The 24,993-nt window shown below is 43.0% G+C and overlaps 8 non-coding genes across 8 annotated transcripts; 4 read left to right on the forward strand and 4 right to left on the reverse strand.

The window, feature by feature from the left end:
* Nucleotides 1-6,234: 6,234 nt before the first annotated feature.
* LOC135014867 (U1 spliceosomal RNA) lies at nucleotides 6,235-6,397 on the reverse strand. The gene has a single exon (XR_010213225.1). It is a non-coding gene; the product is annotated as a U1 spliceosomal RNA (small nuclear RNA).
* A 152-nt stretch (nucleotides 6,398-6,549) lies between these two features.
* On the reverse strand, nucleotides 6,550-6,711 carry LOC135014872 (U1 spliceosomal RNA). The gene has a single exon (XR_010213230.1). It is a non-coding gene; the product is annotated as a U1 spliceosomal RNA (small nuclear RNA).
* Nucleotides 6,712-7,382: 671 nt separating this feature from the next.
* LOC135014862 (U1 spliceosomal RNA) lies at nucleotides 7,383-7,545 on the reverse strand. The gene has a single exon (XR_010213220.1). It is a non-coding gene; the product is annotated as a U1 spliceosomal RNA (small nuclear RNA).
* A 152-nt stretch (nucleotides 7,546-7,697) lies between these two features.
* On the reverse strand, nucleotides 7,698-7,861 carry LOC135014860 (U1 spliceosomal RNA). The gene has a single exon (XR_010213218.1). It is a non-coding gene; the product is annotated as a U1 spliceosomal RNA (small nuclear RNA).
* Nucleotides 7,862-15,612: 7,751 nt separating this feature from the next.
* LOC135014869 (U1 spliceosomal RNA) lies at nucleotides 15,613-15,776 on the forward strand. Its single transcript, XR_010213227.1, has one exon. It is a non-coding gene; the product is annotated as a U1 spliceosomal RNA (small nuclear RNA).
* A 152-nt stretch (nucleotides 15,777-15,928) lies between these two features.
* Nucleotides 15,929-16,091, forward strand: LOC135014865 (U1 spliceosomal RNA). The gene has a single exon (XR_010213223.1). It is a non-coding gene; the product is annotated as a U1 spliceosomal RNA (small nuclear RNA).
* Nucleotides 16,092-16,763: 672 nt separating this feature from the next.
* LOC135014871 (U1 spliceosomal RNA) lies at nucleotides 16,764-16,927 on the forward strand. The gene has a single exon (XR_010213229.1). It is a non-coding gene; the product is annotated as a U1 spliceosomal RNA (small nuclear RNA).
* A 151-nt stretch (nucleotides 16,928-17,078) lies between these two features.
* LOC135014864 (U1 spliceosomal RNA) lies at nucleotides 17,079-17,242 on the forward strand. The gene has a single exon (XR_010213222.1). It is a non-coding gene; the product is annotated as a U1 spliceosomal RNA (small nuclear RNA).
* Nucleotides 17,243-24,993: the final 7,751 nt, after the last annotated feature.

Below are 24,993 nucleotides of genomic sequence, written 5' to 3' on the forward strand. Positions count from 1 at the left end.
GACAAACAGGAACTAGGTTTGACAACCAAAGCACTGACGCCTTCCTTTCTCAGGCACAGTGTATTTATACCTGCAGCAAGGAAGGGATTGGCTAGGCAATTATGCAGATTATCAATACTGAGAACAGATTGGTGGAAATGATCAGCTGACAGAATCCAAGATGGCTGCGCCCATGCAGACACTTGGAGGGAAGTTTGGTTTGTAATCCATGTGGTAATGAAAACAGTAATGGCGGCGCCGGCCACCGGAGACAGGAGGCGCCAGGCTGACAGATGCACATCCAACCACGCGGACACAGCGGAGGCCGCGGCTGACGTAATCGCCACTCAGACACTCTGCATGCAGAAGTTCAGGGACGGCGGCGGAGGCCGCGGGAGACGCCATGCCAGGTGTAATATGGCGTTTACTGTGACAGCGTCCCAGAGTGACAGGAGAGGATACAGGAATGTACACATCAGGATAACAGATGGGATCCGGTCCTGGAGCGCTGAGCCAGCCTTAGGAGGCATCTGATGGGTAAGAAATGGCGTCCAGATACCCGGATCGTGACAGCACCCCCCCCTTTAGGAGTGGCCCCAGGACACTTCTTTGGCTTTTGAGGAAACTTGGAATGGAATCTCCGGACCAAGGCAGGAGCATGGACATCAGAAGCATTGGTCCATGAACGTTCCTCAGGACCATAACCCTTCCAGTCAATAAGATATTGTAGTTGACCGTAACGGTGACGTGAGTCCAGGATCTTGGCCACTTCATACTCAACGCCTCGTTGAGTTTGGACTTTCGGAGTTGGAGGAAGTGAGGAATGAAACCGATTCAAGATCAGCGGTTTCAACAGGGAAACATGGAATGTCCTGGGTATTTTTAAGAAGGGAGGCAACTGGAGTCTGTAAGCAACAGGATTGATGACTTGTTCAATCTTGAAAGGAGGACACATAGATGCGGAGGAAGGCCTCCAAGTCCTGATTCACCCTCTCGGTTTGACCATTGGTCTGAGGATGGTAAGCCGTGGAAAACTTTAGCTTGACTTGGAGGACTTGACATAAACTTCGCCAGAATTTGGCTGTGAATTGAACTCCTCGATCTGAGATAATTTCTTCAGGAAGACCGTGGAGTCGGAAGATCTCTTGTATGAATACTTGAACCAACTTGGAAGCTGACGGAAGACCGGTGAGAGGAATGAAGTGTGCCATCTTGGTGAACCGGTCAACTACCACCCAGATGGTATTGAACTTGTTGCACATGGGTAAGTCTGTAATGAAATCCATCGACAAGTGGGTCCATGGTCGACGGGGAACGGATAGTGGAACCAGTTGCCCCGCAGGCGACTGGCGGGATACTTTATGTTGGGCACACTTTGAGCAAGATGCAATAAACTCCAAGACGTCCTTTTTCAGAGTTGGCCACCAATAGGACCTAGAGATAAACTCCAGGGTTTTTTGGATACCTGTATGTCCGGCAAAACGGGAAGCATGGGCCCAATGCATGAGCTTCTTCCTTAGCATCGGCTTCACAAAACTTTTCCCTGATGGGGGCGTAGAGTCCATCCCTACCGTGGAGAATGCCAATGGATTTATAATAGGATGCTTGTCTGAAGACTCTGACTCATTTTCTTGCTCCCATGAGCGGGAAAGGGCATCGGCCTTGCGATTCTGAGAGCCCGGACAGAACTGGAGTTTAAAGTCGAACCTGGAAAAGAAAAGTGCCCATCTGGCCTGACGAGGGTTGAGACATTGTGCGCCCTTCAGGTATAAAAGGTTCTTGTGGTCTGTAAGTATGGTGATTGAATGAGAAGCTCCCTCCAACAGATACCTCCACTCTTCTAGAGCGAGCTTGATGGCTAGCAACTCCTGGTCGCCAATGGCATAGTTGCGCTCAGCTGGGGAGAACTTCCGGGAGAAGAAACTGCAAGGGTGTAAATGGCCATCTTTAGCCCTCTGAGATAACACCGCTCCTACTCCAACGGAGGAGGCATCCACCTCTAAGATGAAAGGAGAGTCGATGTCAGGCTGTTTCAGAACAGGCGCAGAGATGAACCTTTGTTTTAAAAGATGAAATGCTTGCATGGCTTCTTCAGACCACTTGGACGGGTTAGCACCCTTCTTAGTGAAAGCAGTAATAGGCACCACAATGGTGGAAAAGTCTCGTATAAACTTTCGGTAATAGTTGGCGAACCCTAAGAACCTCTGGACCCCTTTGAGGGTTAAGGGTACCGGCCAATTTTGGATTGCTTGTAGTTTCTCAGGATCCATCTCTAGTCCGGAACCGGACACAATGTACCCTAGAAACGGAATGGACTTGACTTCAAAGACGCATTTTTCTAATTTACAATAGAGATGATTGACACGGAGACGGGACAGAACCTCTTTAACCCAAAAACGATGTTCCTCTAAATCGTTGGCAAAAATGAGGATATCGTCTAGATAGACCACGACATGACGGTATAGAATGTCTCTGAAGATCTCATTGACAAAATGCTGGAAGACAGCTGGAGCATTGCTCAATCCGAAGGGCATGACGAGGTACTCATAATGTCCGTCACGGGTGTTAAAGGCGGTCTTCCACTCGTCACCCTCACGGATCCGGATGAGATTGTATGCACCTCGCAAGTCCAGCTTTGTAAAGATGGTAGCTCCGCTAACTCTGTCAAAGAGCTCAGTTATCAGGGGTAAAGGATAACGGTTCTTGATGGTAATGTCGTTCAAACCTCTGTAGTCGATGCACGGCCGCAGACCACCATCTTTCTTTTTTACAAAAAAGAAGCCTGCGCCGGCTGGAGAAGAAGAAGGTCGAATGAACCCCTTTGCTAGGTTCTCTTTAATATATTCCTCCATAGAATGCGTCTCAGGCAGAGACAACGGATAAGTTCGGCCTCGAGGTGGAACCTTCCCTGGAACGAGATCAATCGGACAGTCCCATTCTCTATGAGGAGGAAGGATATCAGCAGAAGCTTTACTGAACACATCCGTGAAATCTTGATATGGAGGAGGTGGAACATCAGACGACCTGGGGGAGGAAGAACAGAGAGGCAATACTTTAAACAAACATGTCTCAGCACAGGAGGAATCCCATGCCAGGATTTGCGTAGTCGTCCAATCAAGCAATGACGTTCCGATAACGTTGAGCAACTTGAAGCGAGACTGGGAGATTACAATCTTGAGGAGATGGAGAGGAGATCATTACTCCTAGCCGGCCCTCTCCTTGGCGAGCTAGGATTTGGAGTTTCCCGGACGTTTGGGACAGGCATTAATGGTGTGAGACGGAGCTGCACAATAGAGACAGAGAAACTCGGAGAGACGTCTTCGGCGCTCAGCAGGAGTTAAACGGGAACGGCCAAGTTGCATGGGCTCATCTTTAGATGGTGACAGTTGACGAGGAGGAGGAGCAGAAGATTTTGGAGCAGATGATCTTCCACGCTCAGTTGCTCTCTCTCTGAAACGTAAATCAACTTTCGTGCAGAGTGAGATTAGCTCATCTAACTTAGAAGGTAAGTCTCTGGTAGCTAACTCATCTTTAATACGCTCAGATAAGCCATGCCAGAATGCAGCATACAGGGCCTCGTCGTTCCATGCCAGTTCAGATGCCAGGATCTGGAACTGTATCAGATATTGTCCTACAGTACGTGACCCCTGGCGTAAACGGAGAATCTCGGATGAAGCTGAGGTTACCCGGCCTGGCTCGTCGAAGATGCGCCTGAATGTTGACACGAAGGCAGTGTAGGAAGATAGCAGGGTGTCGGACCTCTCCCATAACGGTGATGCCCAATCAAGGGCTGAGCCACTGAGAAGAGAAATAATGTAGGCAATTTTTGTACGGTCACTGGGAAAATTGCCAGGTTGTAGCTCAAACTGAATCTCACACTGGTTGAGAAATCCCCTGCAGAATCTTGGAGATCCGTCAAATTTTGCTGGCGTTGGAAGATGAAGACGTGGAGCAGAAATTGGTAAGGTGGGTGGGGTTATAGCTGGAGTCACTGTGGTTGACGCACCAGACGCGCCTGATCCACGGAGAGTTGTCTGAATCCCATCCAGCCGAGTAGAGAGATCCTGGAGACAGCGGATGATGTGGCCCTGTGCAGCCTCCTGATGTTCTAGTCGGGCTGCCAGTTCTTGCATCGGCCTGGCCGCTTGATCCTGGTCTCCGGCTGGATTCATTAGGTCAGTGCTTACTGTCACAACTGAGGGCCTGAGCTGATGGGAGGCAGCCTCAGTTGTAGGGGCTGAGATGTACCGGAACCTGGGAGGTTGTATCAGACCCCTGGACATGTAAGTAACATGAATAATAACTGCCCGAAGGCGTGACCACGACAACTTGGATAAAAGTCAATGATGTTTATTATGACAACTCCGCAACACAGCAGCAGTAAAAGAAAACGTAAAAGTCAGCAAAGAATAAATACAGTTCCTGGGTACTACAGGATGGCAGGAGCCACAGGGCACTGGTAGTGTGAGATAGTTCTTATGATCTTCTAGATGGAAAGTCCTTACCAGGCCCGACTGTAGCAATGGAGATAACCCAGGATTGTGCCAGCTGGTGTTCCAGGAAAAGCTGGGTTGCTGAAGATAAAACAGCTGCTGTGGATACTGGCTGGAACCAGACTGTTGTTAGCACGGAGTGGATACTGGCTGGAACCAGTTAAATAATAAATGAACTTGGGAGCGATGAAATATGAACTGAAATGTAGAACTTGAGAGCGGAGAAATAATAATACCGGTGGAGAGTGGTAAAGTGTAGAAAGGACACCGGCCCTTTAAGGGAAGCTGTACTCTGCTGGAAGCTGAGCTGGAAGCAGGTAATGTTGTAGCTGGAAACAGATGAATCCACAATGGATTGGAGAGTCAGGCTACACCGCAGGTGGAATGCTGGTGCGGATCTCTATGGTGGAAGTCTTGAGACAGGAGCTGGAACCTGGAAGACAATCACAGGAGAGAGACAAACAGGAACTAGGTTTGACAACCAAAGCACTGACGCCTTCCTTGCTCAGGCACAGTGTATTTATACCTGCAGCAAGGAAGGGATTGGCTAGGCAATTATGCAGATTATCAATACTGAGAACAGATTGGTGGAAATGATCAGCTGACAGAATCCAAGATGGCTGCGCCCATGCAGACACTTGGAGGGAAGTTTGGTTTGTAATCCATGTGGTAATGAAAACAGTAATGGCGGCGCCGGCCACCGGAGACAGGAGGCGCCAGGCTGACAGATGCACATCCAACCACGCGGACACAGCGGAGGCCGCGGCTGACGTAATTGCCACTCAGACACTCTGCATGCAGAAGTTCAGGGACGGCGGCGGAGGCCGCGGGAGACGCCATGCCAGGTGTAATATGGCGTTTACTGTGACAGCGTCCCAGAGTGACAGGAGAGGATACAGGAATGTACACATCAGGATAACAGATGGGATCCGGTCCTGGAGCGCTGAGCCAGCCTTAGGAGGCATCTGATGGGTAAGAAATGGCGTCCAGATACCCGGATCGTGACACAGCATACCCAGAATGCAATGAATGAACCTCACCCTGGGAGAACAATCTTCATGACCATGGTATCTCCTATGCAAAATAAGTATGATTTGGGATAGGGCTGGGGAGGGCCGCTGCTCAGGCACATCTCTGTCAAGTAAAGGAGATTCAACTGAGGCAGCACGAGGGAACTCTCATCTGGGGACAACAACTGCAGGGAGAACACATATTTTCAGATGAACATGGGAGGGCAGAAGGCTGCCTAATACTGAAGCACCCCCAAACAACAAACCAAATGCAACAACTAGTGCAAGCATTCCTGGGGGAAGGCCTGCAGCAGATGGATTTGCATATGGTGATGTCATCCAAGCAGTGGGTCAAAGTTGGCTTCAACCCTCAACTGCATATGAAAAGAGAAAAGGGGCGTGCAGGGCATGGCGGCCTTTTGCGGCGCTTGGATGACCCCTAGTTCGCATTAAACACCTCCACCCTCCTTCGGTGTGGGGCTCATGTTGGCTATGCCCCAGGCCCTGAAGCATACAAGCTGATTTCTTGCAGCAGCTGGGCACTGTAACAGCTCTAGAGCTGCTCTGTACGGCAAGTAAAAGGGTGTGGGCCCTGCAGCACTACCTGTAGTTTGCATTGTGCATTGGAAGGCACAAAGTAAGCAGACGGGAGAAGTCAGGATAGTGCCCAATGGCATAGAAGGGAGCAGCTCAAGAAAAGAGAAGTGGAAACAGACAGAAAACTAGGCTGGAGAGAGACCTGAGACAAAGAGATCTGAATTATACGAGAGCCGACCAGGGGAAACTCAAATTATGCAGTCAAGTTTCCCACATTTGGGGAAATCGCAGGAGCAGCACACCCAGAGTGCAATGGGTGAGCCTTGCCCTGGGAGAAGCACCTTCATGATCATAGTATCTCACCTGGCAGGTAAGTAGGATTTGGGCTAGAGCTGGGGAGGGTCGCTGCTCGGGTACCCCCCTGTCAAGTGAAGGAGATCCAACTGAGGCAGCACAAGGGAACTCTCGAAAGAAGAACAAGGCTAGAGGAAGATTCGAGACAAAGAAATCTGACTTTTACCAGAGCTGACCAGAGGAAAGCACAAACACAGTCCCCCACTACCACAAATAATGCAGTCGAGTTTCCCACATTTGGGGAAATCACAGGGGTCAGCATACCCAATGCAATGAATGAACCTCACCCTGGGAAAACAATCTTCATGACCATGGTATCGCCTATGCAAAATAAGTATGATTTGGGATAGGGCTGGGGAGGGCCGCTGCTCAGGCACATCTCTGTCAAGTAAAGGAGATTCAACTGAGGCAGCACAAGGGAACTCTCATCTGGGGACAACAACTGCAGGGAGAACACATATTTTCAGATGAACATGGGAGGGCAGAAGGCTGCCTAATACTGAAGCACCCCCAAACAACAAACCAAATGCAACAACTAGTGCAAGCATTCCTGGGGGAAGGCCTGCAGCAGATGGATTTGCATATGGTGATGTCATCCAAGCAGTGGGTCAAAGTTGGCTTCAACCCTCGTCTGCATGTGAAAAGAGAAAAGGGGCGTGCAGGGCATGGCGGCCTTTTGCGGCGCTTGGATGAGCCCTAGTCCGCATTAAACACCTCCACCCTCCTTCGGTGTGGGGCTCATGTTGGCTATGCCTCAGCCCCTGAAGCATTCAAGCTGATTTCTTGCAGTAGCTGGGCTCTGTAACAGCTCCAGAGCTGCTCTGTAAGGCAAGTAAAAGGGTGTGGGCCCTGCAGCACTACCTGTAGTTTGCATTGTGCATTGGAAGGCACAAAGTAAGCAGACGGGAGAAGTAAGGATAGTGCGCAAGGGCATAGAAGGGAGCGGCTCAAGAAAAGAGAAGTGGAAACAGACAGCAAACTAGGCTGGAGAGAGACCTGAGACAAAGAGATCTGAATTATACGAGAACCGACCAGGGGAAACACAAATTATGCAGTCAAGTTTCCCACATTTGGGGAAATCGCAGGAGCAGCACACCCAGAGTGCAATGGGTGAGCCTTGCCCTGGGAGAAGCACCTTCATGATCATAGTATCTCACCTGGCAGGTAAGTAGGAGTTGGGCTAGAGCTGGGGAGGGTCGCTGCTCGGGCACCCCCCTGTCAAGTGAAAGAGATCCAACTGAGGCAGCACAAGGGAACTCTCGAAAGAAGAACAAGGCTAGAGGAAGATCTGAGACAAAGAAATCTGACTTTTACCAGAGCTGACCAGAGGAAAGCACAAACACAGTCCCCCACTACCACAAATAATGCAGTCGAGTTTCCCACATTTGGGGAAATCACAGGGGTCAGCATACCCAGAATGCAATGAATGAACCTCACCCTGGGAGAACAATCTTCATGACCATGGTATCTCCTATGCAAAATAAGTATGATTTGGGATAGGGCTGGGGAGGGCCGCTGCTCAGGCACATCTCTGTCAAGTAAAGGAGAGATGGTCTGCCAGATTACATAATGCATACCAGAGCCATAACTAGACTTTTTGGTGCCCTGTGACAGAGAATTATATGCCCCCCCCCCCCTCCCCATTTTTGCAATATGGACAAAAGGTACATGCCTTGTGGGGAAGGGGCATAACAAGATTGGTCTCAGAGAAAGCACATGAGATATGAAGATATATCTAGTATACTTGACACTCAATGGTTTGTGGTATTGCCGGGGTGCCCTCCTTAAATGCATATACAGTCACACATGGCATGTTTGTGCAAATGGCATATCAGCAGTCAGCACTAACTGGTGACATGCCATTTGTACAAGTAAGCCATGTGTGACTAATATATAAACATGCTTTATTAAATAACACCTCAAACTATCATACCCAGGATTCAAACCTATAACCTGTTGAATTCTAATCAAACACCCTACCCATTGAGCTACTTGATCCTGCATCTTTTCTAACCTCCAAAAACAGATTCAGTTGCATTTTCCAGCGTGTTTTGTTTGCGCCTTTGCAAATGTCTTACATCGACAAACTTATTTAGTACTATTTTGCAAATAGGGTTACATTGTCGCAACATTGTGTTCCCTAATTGCTTGATTTTTTAAATGCAACAATTGATAAAGACACCTGATAATTGCTCTGTGGAGTCTTATTTTGTGTTTTGTGTTTAGTCTTTAGATCTGAATTTGAATGTACTTGTGAACTAACTTAATTTCCTACTTCTAAATTCATTCCTAAATTCACTACTTACATGAATCCTGTAGTTGGGCATTTTGGGACTTCGATTGTGGGCATTGTTTTGTGTCCAGACCAGCAGCAGGTGGTGTGCATTTGCTGGAAAGGCATCGAAGACCTCCGATATGCTGCATCTCCTGATGTGTGTCTCCCTCAAGTGGCTGTCAGCAAATGCCTGCTAGACACCCCATTCCAAGCTGATTGTGACATCATGGAACATGCATCATAGAACAGGCATGCTAAAACATGGGTCTTCAACCTGCGACCCTCCAGCTGCTGTGGAACTACACATCCCAGCATGCCCTGCCTCAGTTTTAGCATACCTTAATAGCAAAACTGTGGCAGGGCATGCTGGGATGTGTAGTTTCACAGCAGCTGGAGGGCCACAGGATGAAGACCCATGTGCTAGAGCCAAGCCGCAGGTACATTGAATGCTAGCAAGCTGAATATTTAAATCCTTTTTGTTCCGCAGCATTCCAATGCGGAAGATTCCATGGAACCAGAGATCCTTCCATTGAGAAGGACATGCTGCCTGGATGACTACACTGTGCAAATTAAATCACGGAGCCAGTTGGCTTGTGGGTGGCTCTGGTGACTGGGTGGTTGGGTGGGTGGTGTGTCGGAAGTGGAGCGCATGCAAATGATTGTGTATCATCTAGCTAGTGAGAGAGAAAACTCATGCAGGAGTGTGCCTGCTTGTCAGTGGGTTATGCACCTTGCCAGACGTTAAATCTACATAGAGCAGCTGGAGGGGACAAGAGCAGGTTTGCAAAATATAGATAGAAGAGCATATATGCTGGCGCATTCTCCATGATTGTGTCAGCTTATGTTTTGGTGCACTGCACTTTCCTCCACTAAGTTTTAGCCATTTTTGTTAAGCTCAAGTGTAGTTGCTTCTCGGCCTTTTGGCTGTGATCTTGTATCGTGGTTGAAGGGTCTGCTGGAGGGAGGGATTGTTTTCTTCATTGGCGAAAGACCAAAGATATTCCAGGATGGAAGGCTTGGGAACACTATCTGTTTTTCAGTTGTGGAAGAGCACAGAGGTCGGATTGGACTACATTCTATAGTAAAGGATATCTTTCTATTTATTGACCCTCCCCTTATATGTGTCTGTGTTACAATAAAGCTTTGATTTTGTGAATCCCTCACCCTCTTACACTCCACACCCATAGCCTTATTAACTGTTGTATTATTGTATAGTTTAAATGTATAGTGCAGTTCATGATTTATAGTGTAGACTGGCCTGTGCTGTAGTTCTTGAACTGTACTATACCGTCAGCATTTGTATTGTGTTTTGGCTGTGCTGCAACACTGTATTTATGTGTGCAATGTTTATGTATGTTTTTTTTTATGTCAATAAAGACTGCTTTTTCAAGCCAATATCTGAAAACAATCAATGTTTATCTTTGATGGCAATAAAAGTGGTATGATATTTGATGCTTTTGAAATCCAATATCTGATATGTCCCCTATCTGGGAACCATATATTAAATGGCTTTTCAGAAAAGGGAGATGGGAGAAGAGCTTTCAGTACTTGTAGGACCGATGCACATAAAGAAGCAAAAAAACATACATAAACATTACACACATAAGTACCGCGTTGCGGCACAGCCAAAACACAATAGAAATGCTGACGGTATAGTACAGTTCAAGAACTACAGCACAGGCCAGCCTACACTATAAATCATGAACTGCACTATACATTTAAACTGTACAATAATACAACAGTTAATAAGGCTATGGGTGTGGAGTGTAAGAGGGTGAGGGAATCACAAGCCCGAAGCTTTATTGAAAGACTGACACATATAAGGGGAGGATTAATAAATAGAAAGACATCCTTTACTATAGAATGTAATCCAATCCGGTCTTTCAACTCTTCCACAATTGAAAAACGGATAGTGTTCCCAAGCCTTCCATCCTGGAATATCTTTGGTCTTTCGCCAATGAAGAAAACAATCCCTCCCTCCAGCAGACCCTTCAACCACAATACAAGATCACAGCCAAAAGGCCGAGAAGCAACTACACTTGAGCTTAACAAAAATGGCTAAAACTTAGTGGAGGAAAGTGCAGTGCACCAAAACATAAGCTGACACAATCATGGAGAATGCGCCAGCATATATGCTCTTCTATCTATATTTTGCAAACCTGCTCTTGTCCCCTCCAGCTGCTCTATGTAGATTTAACGTCTGGCAAGGTGCATAACCCACTGACAAGCAGGCACACTCCTGCATGAGTTTTCACTCTCACTAGCTGGATGATACACAATCATTTGCATGTGCTCCACCTCCGACACACCACCCACCCAACCACCCAGTCACCAGAGCCACCCACAAACCAACTGGCTCCGTGATTTAATTTGCACAGTGTAGTCATCCAGGCAGCATGTCCTTCTCAATGGAAGGATCTCTGGTTCCATGGAATCTTCCGCATTGGAATGCTGCGGAACAAAAAGGATTTAAATATTCAGCTTGCTAGCATTCAATGTACCTGCGGCTTGGCTCTAGCACATGGGTCTTCATCCTGTGGCCCTCCAGCTGCTGTGAAACTACACATCCCAGCATGCCCTGCCACAGTTTTGCTATTAAGGTATGCTAAAACTGAGGCAGGGCATGCTGGGATGTGTAGTTCCACAGCAGCTGGAGGGTCGCAGGTTGAAGACCCATGTTTTAGCATGCCTGTTCTATGATGCATGTTCCGTGATGTCACAATCAGCTTGGAATGGGGTGTCTAGCAGGCATTTGCTGACAGCCACTTGAGGGAGACACACATCAGGAGATGCAGCATATCGGAGGTCTTCGATGCCTTTCCAGCAAATGCACACCACCTGCTGCTGGTCTGGACACAAAACAATGCCCACAATCGAAGTCCCAAAATGCCCAACTACAGGATTCATGTAAGTAGTGAATTTAGGAATGAATTTAGAAGTAGGAAATTAAGTTAGTTCACAAGTACATTCAAATTCAGATCTAAAGTCTAGGTAGGCCTCACGTCCTGGCAGCCGCCAGCATTTAAAAATGCCTTGATTAGAGGTACGGAATTAAATGTAGATAAGAAGTAGACACAAAATAAGACTCCGCAGAGCAGTTATCAGGTGTTTTTATCAATTGTTGCATTTAAAAAATCAAGCAATTAGGGAACACAATGTTGCAACAATGTAACCCTATTTGCAAAATAGTACTAAATAAGTTTGTCGATGTAAGACATTTGCAAAGGCGCATCCAAAACACGCTGGAAAATGCAACTGAATCTGTTTTTGGAGGCTAGAATAGGAAATGTGCATCGGTCCTACAAGTACTGAAAGCTCTTCTCCCATCTCCCTTTTCTGAAAAGCCATTTAATATATGGTTCCCAGATAGGGGACATATCAGATATTGCCTTTCAAAAGCAGCAAATATCATACCACTTCTATTGCCATCAAAGATAAACATTGATTGTTTTCAGATATTGGATTGAAAAAGCAGTCTTTATTGACATAAAGAAGCAAAAAAACATACATAAACATTACACACATAAGTACTGTGTTGCAGCACAGCCAAAACACAATACAAATGCTGTCGGTATAGTACAGTTCAAGAACTATAGCATAGGCCAGCCTACACTATAAATCATGAACTGCACTATACATTTAAACAATACAATAGTTAATAAGGCTATGGGTGTGGAGTGTAAGAGGGTGACGGAATCACAAGCCCAAAGCTTTATTGAAAGACAGACACATATAAAGGGAGGATTAATAAATACAAAGATACCCTTTACTATAGAATGTAGTCCAATCCGGTCTTTCAACTCTTCCACAACTGAAAAACGGATAGTGTTCCCAAGCCTTCCATCCTGGAATATCTTCAGTCTCTCGCCGATGAAGAAAACAATCCCTCCAGCAGACTCTTCAACCACGATACAATATCACAGCCAAAAGAGCGAGAAGCAACTACACTTGCGTTTAAACAAAATGGCTAAAACTTAGTGGAGGAAAGTGCAGTGCACCAAAACATAAGCTGACACAATCATGGAGAATGCGCCAGCATATATGCTCTTCTGTCTATATTTTCCAAACCTGCTCTTGTCCCCTCCAGTTGCTCCATGTAGATTTGACGTCTGGCAAGGTGCATAACTCACTGACAAGCAGGCACACTCCTGCATGAGTTTTCTCTCTCACTAGCTGGATGATACACATTCATTTGCATGTGCTCCACCTCCGACACACCGCCCACCCAACCACCCAGTCACCAGAGCCACCCACAAGCCAACTGGCTCCGTGATTTAATTTGCACAGTGCAGTCATCCAGGCAGCATGTCCTTCTCAATGGAATAATCTTTAGTTCCATGGAATCTTCCGCATTGGAATGCTGCGGAACAAAAAGGATTTAAACATTCAGCTTGCTAGCATTCAATGTACCTGCGGTTTGGTTCTAGCACATGGGTCTTCATCCTGTGGCCCTCCAGCTGCTGTGAAACTACACATCCCAGCATGCCCTGCCACAGTTTTGCTATTAAGGTATGCTAAAACTGAGGCAGGGCATGCTGGGATATGTAGTTCCACAGCAGCTGGAGGGTCGCAGGTTGAAGACCCATGTTCTAGCATGCCTGTTCTATGATGCATGTTCCGTGATGTCACAATCAGCTTGGAATGGGGTGTCTAGCATGCATTTGCTGACAGCCACTTGAGGCAGACACACATCAGGAGATGCAGCATATCGGAGGTCTTCGATGCCTTTCCAGCAAATGCACACCACCAGCTGCTGGTCTGGACACAAAACAATGCCCACAATTGAAGGCTCAAAATGCCCAACTACAGGATTAATGTAAGTAGTGAATTTAGGAATGAATTTAGAAGTAGGAAATTAAGTTAGTTCACAAGTACATTCAAATTCAGATCTAAAGACTAGGTAGGCCTCACGTCCTGGCAGCGCCCAGCATTTAAAAATGCCTTGATTATAGGTAGGGAATTAAATGTAGATAAGAAGTAGACACAAAAGAAGACTCCACAGAGCAATTATCAGGTGTCTTTATCAATTTTTGCATTTAAAAAATCAAGCAATTAGGGAACACAATGTTGCGACAATGTAACCCTATTTGCAAAATAGTACTAAATAAGTTTGTCGATGTAAGACATTTGCAAAGGCGCAAACAAAACACGCTGGAAAATGCAACTGAATCTGTTTTTGGAGGTTAGAATAGATGCAGGATCAAGTAGCTCAATGGGTAGGGTGTTTGATTAGAATTTAACAGGTTATAGGTTTGAATCCTGGGTATGATAGTTTGAGGTGTTATTTAATAAAGTATGTTTATATATTAGTCACACATGGCTTACTTGTACAAATGGCATGTCACCAGTTAGTGCTGACTGCTGATATGCCATTTACACAAACATGCCATGTGTGACTGTATATGCATTTAAGGAGGGCACCCCGGCAATACCACAAACCATTGAGTGTCAAGTATACTAGATATATCTTCATATCTCATGTGCTTTCTCTGAGACCAATCTTGTTATGCCCCTTCCCCACAAGGCATGCACCTTTTGTCCATATTGCAAAAATGGGGGGGTGGGCATATAATTCTCTGTCACAGGGCACCAAAAAGTCTAGTTATGGTTCTGGTATGCATTAAGTAATCTGGCAGACCATCTCTCCAACACTGGCTGGTTGGAATAGAAATCCGGTTATCTATGTGAGCAAATGACCATCAACGATTTACTCTCAAACACAAAAAAATGGACAAAAATGGTCCCCTAAACAAATTGGTTAAATTTTGGGTTTAACCAATTTGTGTAATGACCATTTTTGACCACTTTTCTAGTGTTTGGGAGCAAATGGTAATTGACATTTGCTCCTATACATTACCAGATTTTCATTCCATCCATCCAGACTGGATAGATAGCCTGACAGATAATTGTGTAGTGTACGCCCAGGATAACTGTTAGTCATGCTTTATTTTATGACGGCACATAAATGGGTGGGCAGATCCAGGGCAAGCACTGCCCACTCATGCATAGTTGTCAACTGATGTGAAGTTCCAGGGGGCAATCTCAGTTATAAAGAGAAGTATCTGGAAATTGTGCCTAGTTAAAAAAAAAAAAAAAAATTTGATCAACTCCATTTATTTAGTATGATATCCCAGGTGATAGGATGCCGGCAGTCAGAACAACATACTTTATTAAATAACACATCTCAAACTACCATACCCAGGATTCAAACCTATAACATGTTGAATTCTAATCAAACACCCTACCTATTGAGCTATTTGATCCTGCATAAAAATTGTGAACATTATATGAAGCTATTGGTACTTTGAAAAAAAAAAGAATCAGCATTACAACGCAGCAGATCCATGCAGTTTGCAGCCACACACTACATGTATCTGCTCAGCCACAATGCTGATTATTTCTTCACAAAGTACAAGGTGAGCTCCAAACAGAATTCTCTAGCTTAGAATTATACCTTTCTTTGCCAAACCTAGAAGTCGGGCCCCCCACCCTGGGATCCCCCAGAGGGAGGCCTGCACCGTCATGCGGCAGGCTTGTCCGTTTTGGAAGCAGGCTGATGGGCAGCCCAGGATTGCTTCAGTCTGGGCTTGGCAGGTCTGGAAACATGAGCTTGCTTTGGGTATGCCTGACCTTGGGTACGCTTTACCTGGAGGATGAAAGGGCCAAGAAAAGTACTTTTAGCCTTCTGCGTGGTAGGAGTCATACTAGGTAGGCAAGCTGTTTTAGCAGTAGCCAGATCAGCTACAATCTTATTGAGGTCTTCTCCAAAAGGAGATTCAACTGAGGCAGCACAAGGGAACTCTCATCTGGGGACAACAACTGCAGGGAGAACACATATTTTCAGATGAACATGGTAGGGCAGAAGGCTGCCTAATACTGAAGCACCCCCAAACAACAAATCAAATGCAACTTACTTGACAGAGATGTGCCTGAGCAACGGCCCTCCCCAGCCCTATCCCAAATCATACTTATTTTGCATAGGAGATACCATGGTCATGAAGATTGTTCTCCAAGGGTTAGGTTCATTCATTGCATTCTGGGTATGCTGACCCCTGTGATTTCCCCAAATGTGGGAAACTCGACTGCATTATTTGTGGTAGTGGGGGACTGTGTTTGTGCTTTCCTCTGGTCAGCTCTGGTAAAAGTCAGATTTCTTTGTCTCAGATCTTACTCTAGCCTTGTTCTTCTTTCGAGAGTTCCCTTGTGCTGCCTCAGTTGGATCTCCTTCACTTGACAGGCGGGTGCCCGAGCAGCGACCCTCCCCAGCTCTAGCCCAACTCCTACTTACCTGCCAGGTGAGATACTATGATCATGAAGTTGCTTCTCCCAGGGCAAGGCTCACCCATTGCACTCTGGGTGTGCTGCCCCTGCGATTTCCCCAAATGTGGGAAACTTGACTGCATAATTTGAGTTTTCCCTGGTCGGCTCTCATGTAATTCAGATCTCTTTGTCTCAGGTCTCTCTCCAGCCTAGTTTGCTGTCTGGTTCCACTTCTTTTTTCTTGAGCACCTCCCTTCTATACCCTTGTGCACTATCCTGACCTCCTCCCGTCTGCTTACTTTGTGCCTCCCAATGCACAATGCAAACTACGGGTAGTGCTGCAGGGCCCACACCCTTTTACTTGCTTTACAGAGCAGCTCTGGAGCTGTTACAGTTCCCAGCTGCTGCAAGAAATCAGCTTGAATGCTTCAGGGGCTGGGGAATGGCCAACATGAGCCCCACACCGAAGGAGGGTGGGGGTGCTTAATGCGAACTAGGGGTCATCCAAGCACCACAAAAGGCCTCCATGCCCTGCACGCCCCTTTTCTCTTTTCATATGCAGACGAGGGTTGAAGCCAACTTTGACCCACTGCTTGGATGACATCACCATATTCAAATCCATCTGCTGCAGGCCTTCCCCCAGGAATGCTTGCACTAGTTGTTGCATTTGGTTTGTTGTTTGGGGGTGCTTCAATATTAGGCAGCCTTCTGCCACCCCATGTTCATCTGAAAATATGTGTTCTCCTTGTAGTTGTTGTCCCCAGATGAGAGTTCCCTTGTGCTGCCTCAGTTGAATCTCCTTTACTTGACAGAGATGTGCCTGAGCAGCGGCCCTCCCCAGCCCTATCCCAAATCATACTTATTTTGCATAGGAGATGCTATTGTCATGAAGATTGTTCTCCCAGGGTGAGGTTCATTCATTGCATTCTGGGTATGCTGACCCCTGTGATTTCCCCAAATGTGGGAAACTCGACTGCATTATTTGTGGTAGTGGTGGACTGTGTTTGTGCTTTCCTCTGGTCAGCTCTGGTAAAAGTCAGATTTCTTTGTCTCAGATCTTCCTCTAGCCTTGTTCTTCTTTTGAGAGTTCCCTTGTGCTGCCTCAGTTGGATCTCCTTCACTTGACAGGTAGTGCCCGAGCAGCGACCCTCCCCAGCTCTAGCCCAACTCCTACTAACCTGCCAGGTGAGATACTATGATCATTAAGGTGCTTCTCCCAGGGCAAGGCTCACCCATTGCACTCTGGGTGTGCTGCCCCTTGCGATTTCCCCAAATGTGGGAAACTTGACTGCATAATTTGTGTTTCCCCTGGACGGCTCTCGTATAATTCAGATCTCTTTGTCTCAGGTCTCTCTCCAGCCTAGTATGCTGTCTGTTTCCACTTCTCTTTTCTTGAGCCCCTCCCTTCTATAACCTTGTGCACTATCCTGACTTCTCCTCCCATCTGCTTACTTTGTGCCTTCCAATGCACAATGCAAACTACAGGTAGTGCTGCAGGGCCCACACCCTTTTACTTGCCTTACAGAGCAGCTCTGGAGCTGTTACAGTACCCAGCTGCTGCAAGAAATCAGCTTGAATGCTTCAGGGGCTGGGGCATGGCCAACATGAGCCCCACACCGAAGGAGGGTGGGGGTGTTTAATGCGAACTAGGGGTCATCCAAGCGTCGCAAAAAAGGCCGCCATGCCCTGCATATCCCTTTTCTCTTTTCATAAGCAGACGAGGGTTGAAGCCAACTTTGACCCACTGCTTGGATGACATCACTTGCTGCCTTTCCAATGAAGCAAGTTTAATTTAGTAATAGGTGAAAAACCATCCCTACAAAGGTGTTAATCAGATACTTGGCTTTGTGGACACTTTTCAGAGAACAAATTTGTTAGCATAAAAATAAAGCCAGAAAATGAAGCGCTGTTTAATCACTCAATTGGATTTTTCTGCAAGCGTATTTCTTTTTCTCTGCAACCCACTGCTAAGTTGTGCTTCCTAGCTGTTCTTTTATAAAATCACTTAATCAAATCTAACTCTGATTACATCAGAGAAGGCCAGGTACCCTACACCATAAGAGGGGGTTTGAAATTTTGACTTGTCTACTTAAAGATCACCAAAATCTGATAACAAGGTAAATTACATCCCTGGGTAGGATTGAACCACCAACCTTTTGGTTAATAACCGAACACGCTAACTGATTGCGCCACAGAGACACATTGCAAAAGTATATACTGACAAAGGCTAATAAGCATTCATCTAGAACGTTTCCTAGAAAAACTTTAAAAAGTCAATAATCTGGAGAGTTTTTGTAAGATGTTTCTTCCATCAACCAATGAAAAAACACATTGGTACTTTCCCATGATGAGTGAGTGCTTCAGGATCTCTTGCACTTACATGTGCAGCAGAGTACTGCAATGGAAGCATGCTGGGCCCATAACCCAGAGGTAGGCAGATTGAAACTATCCTCTGCTATATGCATTTTTTTTTGTTAATTAAAGTAATCCAAAACTGGGATTGATATTTTTGCTCTTTTATTTTTACTTAAAGTACAATAACTTTTATTATTTTAATTTGTTTTAATAGTATATTGACAGTATTGTTTTCTTTCAAAAATCCACTTAATTTTCTTTACCCTATTATTCAAATGGTAATTGACAAAAACAAACTACATTGTCACCAGAAGAGCAATACAAAATGTACAAGTGATATATTAAAATCATCTTTCCAGCTTGAATTTCAATGATGCATTGGGGCAACGATTTTGTGAGAAACCTCTTCACCCTTAAATAAAGATTTTCTTAATTCCTTACCTGTGTGCTAATTAGATATCACCTTGTTTTCACATTAAACAGACTTCCACATGAGAAAGCAGCAAGGATGCAGTGGCGTTAATGTTTCCTGGTGTCAACCTGTATTATTTCAGTAGATATTGAAATGAGGATGCATCTTGCTGCCTTTCCAATGAAGCATGTTTAATTTAGTAATAGGTGAAAAACCATCCCTACAAAGGTGTTAATCAGATACTTGGCTTTGTGGACTCTTTTCATAGAACAAATTTGTTAGCATAAAAATAAAGCCAGAAAATGAAGAGCTGTTTAATCACTCAGTTGGATTTTTCTGCCAGCATATTTCTTTTTCTCTGCAACCCACTGCTAAATTGTGCTTCCTAGCTGTTTTTTTTATAAAATCACTTAATCAAATCTAACTCTGATTACATCAGAGTAGGCCAGGTACCCTACACCATAAGAGAGGGTTTGAAATTTTGACTTGTCTACTTAAATATCACCAAAATCTGATCACAAGGTCAATTACGTCCCTGGTTGGGATTGAACCACCAACTTTTTGGTTAATAGCCGTACACACTAACTGATTGTGCTACAGCGACACTTTGCAAAAGTACATACTGACAAAGGCTAATAAGCATTCATCTAGAACGTTTCCTAGAAAAACTTTAAAAAGTCAATAATCTGGAGAGTTTTTGTAAGATGTTTCTTCCATCAACCAACGAAGAAACACATTGGTACTTTCCCATGATGAGTGAGTGCTTCAGGATCTCTTGCACTTACATGTGCAGCAGAGTACTGTAATGAAAGCATGCTGGGTTCATAACCCAGAGGTAGGCAGATTGAAACTATCCTCTGCTATATGCATTTTTTTTTGTTAATTAAAGTAATCCAAAACTGGGATTGATATTTTTGCTCTTTTATTTTTACTTAAAGTACAATAACTTTTATCATTTTAATTTGTTTTAATAGTATATTGACAGTATTGTTTTCTTTCAAAAATCCACTTAATTTTCTTTACCCAATTATTAAAATGGTAATTGACAAAAACAAACTACATTGTCACCAGAAGAGCAATACAAAATGTACAAGTGATATATTAAAATCATCTTTCCAGCTTGGATTTCAATGATGCATTGGGGCAACGATTTTGTGAGAAACATCTTCACCCTTAAATAAAGATTTTCTTAATTTCTTACCTGTGTGCTAATTAGATATCACCTTGTTTTCACATTAAACAGACTTCCACATGAGAAAACAGCAAAGATGCAGTGGCGTTAATGTTTCCTGGTGTCAACCTGTATTATTTCAGTAGATATTGAAATGAGGATGCATCTTGCTGCCTTTCCAATGAAGCAAGTTTAATTTAGTAATAGGTGAAAAACCATCCCTAAAAAGATGTTAATCCGATACTTGGCTTTGTGGACACTTTTCAGAGAACAAATTAGTTAGCATAAAAATAAAGCCAGAAAATGAAGAGCTGTTTAATCACTCAATTGGATATTTCTGCCAGCATATTTCATTTTCTCTGCAACCCACTGCTAAATTGTGCTTCCTAGCTGTTTTTTGATAAAATCACTTAATCAAATCTAACTCTGATTACATCAGAGTAGGCCAGGTACCCTACACCATAAGAGGGGGTTTGAAATTTTGACTTGTCTACTTAAAGATCACCAAAATCTGATGACAAGGTCAATAACATCCCTGGGTGGGATTGAACCACCAACCCTTTGGTTAATAACCAAACACACTAACCGATTGCACCACAGAGACACTTTACAAAAGTACATACTGACAAAGGCTAATAAGCATTCATCTAGAACGTTTCCTAGAAAACTTTAAAAAGTCAATAATCTGGAGAGTTTTTGTAAGATGTTTCTTCCATCAACCAATGAAGAAACGCATTGGTACTTTTCCATGATGAGTGAGTGCTTCAGGATCTCTTGCACTTACATGTGCAGCAGAGTACTGCAATGGAAGCATGCTGGGCCCATAACCCAGAGGTAGGCAGATTGAAACTATCCTCTGCTATATGCATTTTTTTTTGTTAATTAAAGTAATCCAAAACTGGGATTGATATTTTTGCTCTTTTATTTTTACTTAAAGTACAATAACTTTTACCATTTTAATTTGTTTTAATAGTATATTGACAGTATTGTTTTCTTTCAAAAATCCACTTAATTTTCTTTACCCGATTATTAAAATGGTAATTGACAAAAACAAACTACATTGTCACCAGAAGAGCAATACAAAATGTACAAGTGATATATTAAAATCATCTTTCCAGCTTGAATTTCAATGATGCATTGGGGCAACGATTTTGTGAGAAACATCTTCACCCTTAAATAAAGATTTTCTTAATTCCTTACCTGTGTGCTAATTAGATATCACCTTGTTTTCACATTAAACAGACTTCCACATGAGAAAGCAGCAAGGATGCAGTGGCGTTAATGTTTCCTGGTGTCAACCTGTATTATTTTAGTAGATATTGAAATGAGTATGCATCTTGCTGCCTTTCCAATGAAGCAAGATTAATTTAGTAATAGGTGAAAAACCATCCCTACAAAGATGTTAATCAGATACTTGGCTTTGTGGACACTTTTCAGAGAACAAATTTGTTAGCATAAAAATAAAGCCAGAAAATGAAGAACTATTTAATCACTCAATTGGATTTTTTTTCCAGCATATTTCTTTTTCTCTGCAAACCACTGCTAAATTGTGCTTCCTAGCTGTTTTTATAAAATCACTGAATCAAATCTAACTCTGATTACATCAGAGAAGGCCAGGTACCCTACACCATAACAGGGGTTTTTGAAATTTTGACTTGTCTACTTAAAGATCACCAAAATCTGATAACAAGGTCAATTACATCCCTGGGTGGGATTGAACCACCAACCCTTTGGTTAATAACCAATCACACTAACCGATTGCGCCACAGAGACACTTTGCAAAAGTCCATACTGACAAAGGCTAATAAGCATTCATCTAGAACGTTTCCTAGAAAAACTTTAAAAAGTCAATAATCTGGAGAGTTTTTGTAAGATGTTTCTTCCATCAACCAACGAAGAAACACATTGGTACTTTCCCATGATGAGTGAGTGCTTCAGGATCTCTTGCACTTACATGTGCAGCAGAGTACTGTAATGAAAGCATGCTGGGTTCATAACCCAGAGGTAGGCAGATTGAAACTATCCTCTGCTATATGCATTTTTTTTTTGTTAATTAAAGTAATCCAAAACTGGGATTGATATTTTTGCTCTTTTATTTTTACTTAAAGTACAATAACTTTTACCATTTTAATTTGTTTTAATAGTATATTGACAGTATTGTTTTCTTTCAAAAATCCACTTAATTTTCTTTACCCGATTATTAAAATGGTAATTGACAAAAACAAACTACATTGTCACCAGAAGAGCAATACAAAATGTACAAGTGATATATTAAAATCATCTTTCCAGCTTGAATTTCAATGTTGCATTGGGGCAACGATTTTGTGAGAAACATCTTCACCCTTAAATAAAGATTTTCTTAATTCCTTACCTGTGTGCTAATTAGATATCACCTTGTTTTCACATTAAACAGACTTCCACATGAGAAAGCAGCAAGGATGCAGTGGCGTTAATGTTTCCTGGTGTCAACCTGTATTATTTCAGCAGATATTGAAATGAGGATGCATCTTGCTGCCTTTCCAATGAAGCAAGTTTAATTTAGTAATAGGTGAAAAACCATCCCTACAAAGATGTTAATCCGATACTTGGCTTTGTGGACACTTTTCAGAGAACAAATTTGTTAGCATAAAAATAAAGCCAGAAAATGAAGAGCTGTTTAATCACTCAATTGGATTTTTCTGCCAGCATATTTCATTTTCTCTGCAACCCACTGCTAAATTGTGCTTCCTAGCTGTTTTTTGATAAAATCACTTAATCAAATCTAACTCTGATTACATCAGAGTAGGCCAGGTACCCTACACCATAAGAGGGGGTTTGAAATTTTGACTTGTCTACTTAAAGATCACCAAAATCTGATGACAAGGTCAATAACATCCCTGGGTGGGATTGAACCACCAACCCTTTGGTTAATAACCAAACACACTAACCGATTGCACCACAGAGACATTTTGCAAAAGTGCATACTGACAAAGGCTAATAAGCATTCATCTAGAACGTTTCCTAGAAAACTTTAAAAAGACAATAATCTGGAGAGTTTTTGTAAGATGTTTCTTCCATCAACCAATGAAGAAACGCATTGGTACTTTCCCATGATGAGTGAGTGCTTCAGGATCTCTTGCACTTACATGTGCAGCAGAGTACTGCAATGGAAGCATGCTGGGCCCATAACCCAGAGGTAGGCAGATTGAAACTATCCTCTGCTATATGCATTTTTTTTTGTTAATTAAAGTAATCCAAAACTGGGATTGATATTTTTGCTCTTTTATTTTTACTTAAAGTACAATAACTTTTACCATTTTAATTTGTTTTAATAGTATATTGACAGTATTGTTTTCTTTCAAAAATCCACTTAATTTTCTTTACCCTATTATTAAAATGGTAATTGACAAAAACAAACTACATTGTCACCAGAAGAGCAATACAAAATGTACAAGTGATATATTAAAATCATCTTTCCAGCTTGAATTTCAATGATGCATTGGGGCAACGATTTTGTGAGAAACATCTTCACCCTTAAATAAAGATTTTCTTAATTCCTTACCTGTGTGCTAATTAGATATCACCTTGTTTTCACATTAAACAGACTTCCACATGAGAAAGCAGCAAGGATGCAGTGGTGTTAATGTTTCCTGGTGTCAACCTGTATTATTTCAGTAGATATTGAAATGAGGATGCATCTTGCTGCCTTTCCAATGAAGCAAGTTTAATTTAGTAATAGGTGAAAAATCATCCCTACAAAGATGTTAATCAGATACTTGGCTTTGTGGACACTTTTCAGAGAACAAATTTGTTAGCATAAAAATAAAGCCAGAAAATGAAGAGCTGTTTAATCACTCAATTGGATTTTTTTTGCCAGCATATTTCTTTTTCTCTGCAAACCACTGCTAAATTGTGCTTCCTAGCTGTTTTTATAAAATCACTGAATCAAATCTAACTCTGATTACATCAGAGAAGGCCAGGTACCCTACACCATAACATGGGTTTTTGAAATTTTGACTTGTCTACTTAAAGATCACCAAAATCTGATAACAAGGTCAATTACGTCCCTGGGTGGGATTGAACCACCAACCTTTTGGTTAATAGCCGTACACACAAACTGATTGCGCCACAGCGACACTTTGCAAAAGTACATACTGACAAAGGCTAATAAGCATTCATCTAGAAGTTTTCCTAGAAAAACTTTAAATAGTCAATAATCTGGAGAGTTTTTGTAAGATGTTTCTTCCATTAACCAATGAAGAAACACATTGGTACTTTCCCATGATGAGTGAGTGCTTCAGGATCTCTTGCACTTACATGTGCAGCAGAGTACTGTAATGGAAGCATGCTGGGTCCATAACCCAGAGGTAGGCAGATTGAAACTATCCTCTGCTATATGCATTTTTTTTTGTTAATTAAAGTAAACCAAAACTGGGATTGATATTTTTGCTCTTTTATTTTTACTTAAAGTACAATAACTTATACCATTTTAATTTGTTTTAATAGTATATTGACAGTATTGTTTTCTTTCAAAAATCCAATTAATTTTCTTTACCCGATTATGAAAATGGTAATTGACAAAAACAAACTACATTGTCACCAGAAGAGCAATACAAAATGTACAAATGATATATTAAAATCATCTTTCCAGCTTGAATTTCAATGATGCATTGGGGCAACGATTTTGTGAGAAACATCTTCACCCTTAAATAAAGATTTTCTTAATACCTTACCTGTGTGCTAATTAGATATCAACTTGTTTTCACATTAAACAGACTTCCACATGAGAAAGCAGCAAGGATGCAGTGGCGTTAATGTTTCCTGGTGTCAACCTGTATTATTTCAGTAGATATTGAAATGAGGATGCATCTTGCTGCCTTTCCAATGAAGCAAGTTTAATTTAGTAATAGGTGAAAAACCATCCCTACAAAGATGTTAATCAGATATTTGGCTTTGTGGACACTTTTCAGAGAACAAATTTGTTAGCATAAAAGTAAAGCCAGAAAATGAAGAGCTGTTTAATCACTCAATTGGATTTTTTTGCCAGCATATTTCTTTTTCTCTGCAAACCACTGCTAAATTGTGCTTCCTAGCTGTTTTTATAAAATCACTGAATCAAATCTAACTCTGATTACATCAGAGAAGGCCAGGTACCCTACACCATAACA

Source organism: Pseudophryne corroboree, unplaced genomic scaffold (genome assembly GCF_028390025.1).
Source record: "Pseudophryne corroboree isolate aPseCor3 unplaced genomic scaffold, aPseCor3.hap2 scaffold_2907, whole genome shotgun sequence".
In the NCBI taxonomy this organism is placed as follows: domain Eukaryota; kingdom Metazoa; phylum Chordata; class Amphibia; order Anura; family Myobatrachidae; genus Pseudophryne; species Pseudophryne corroboree.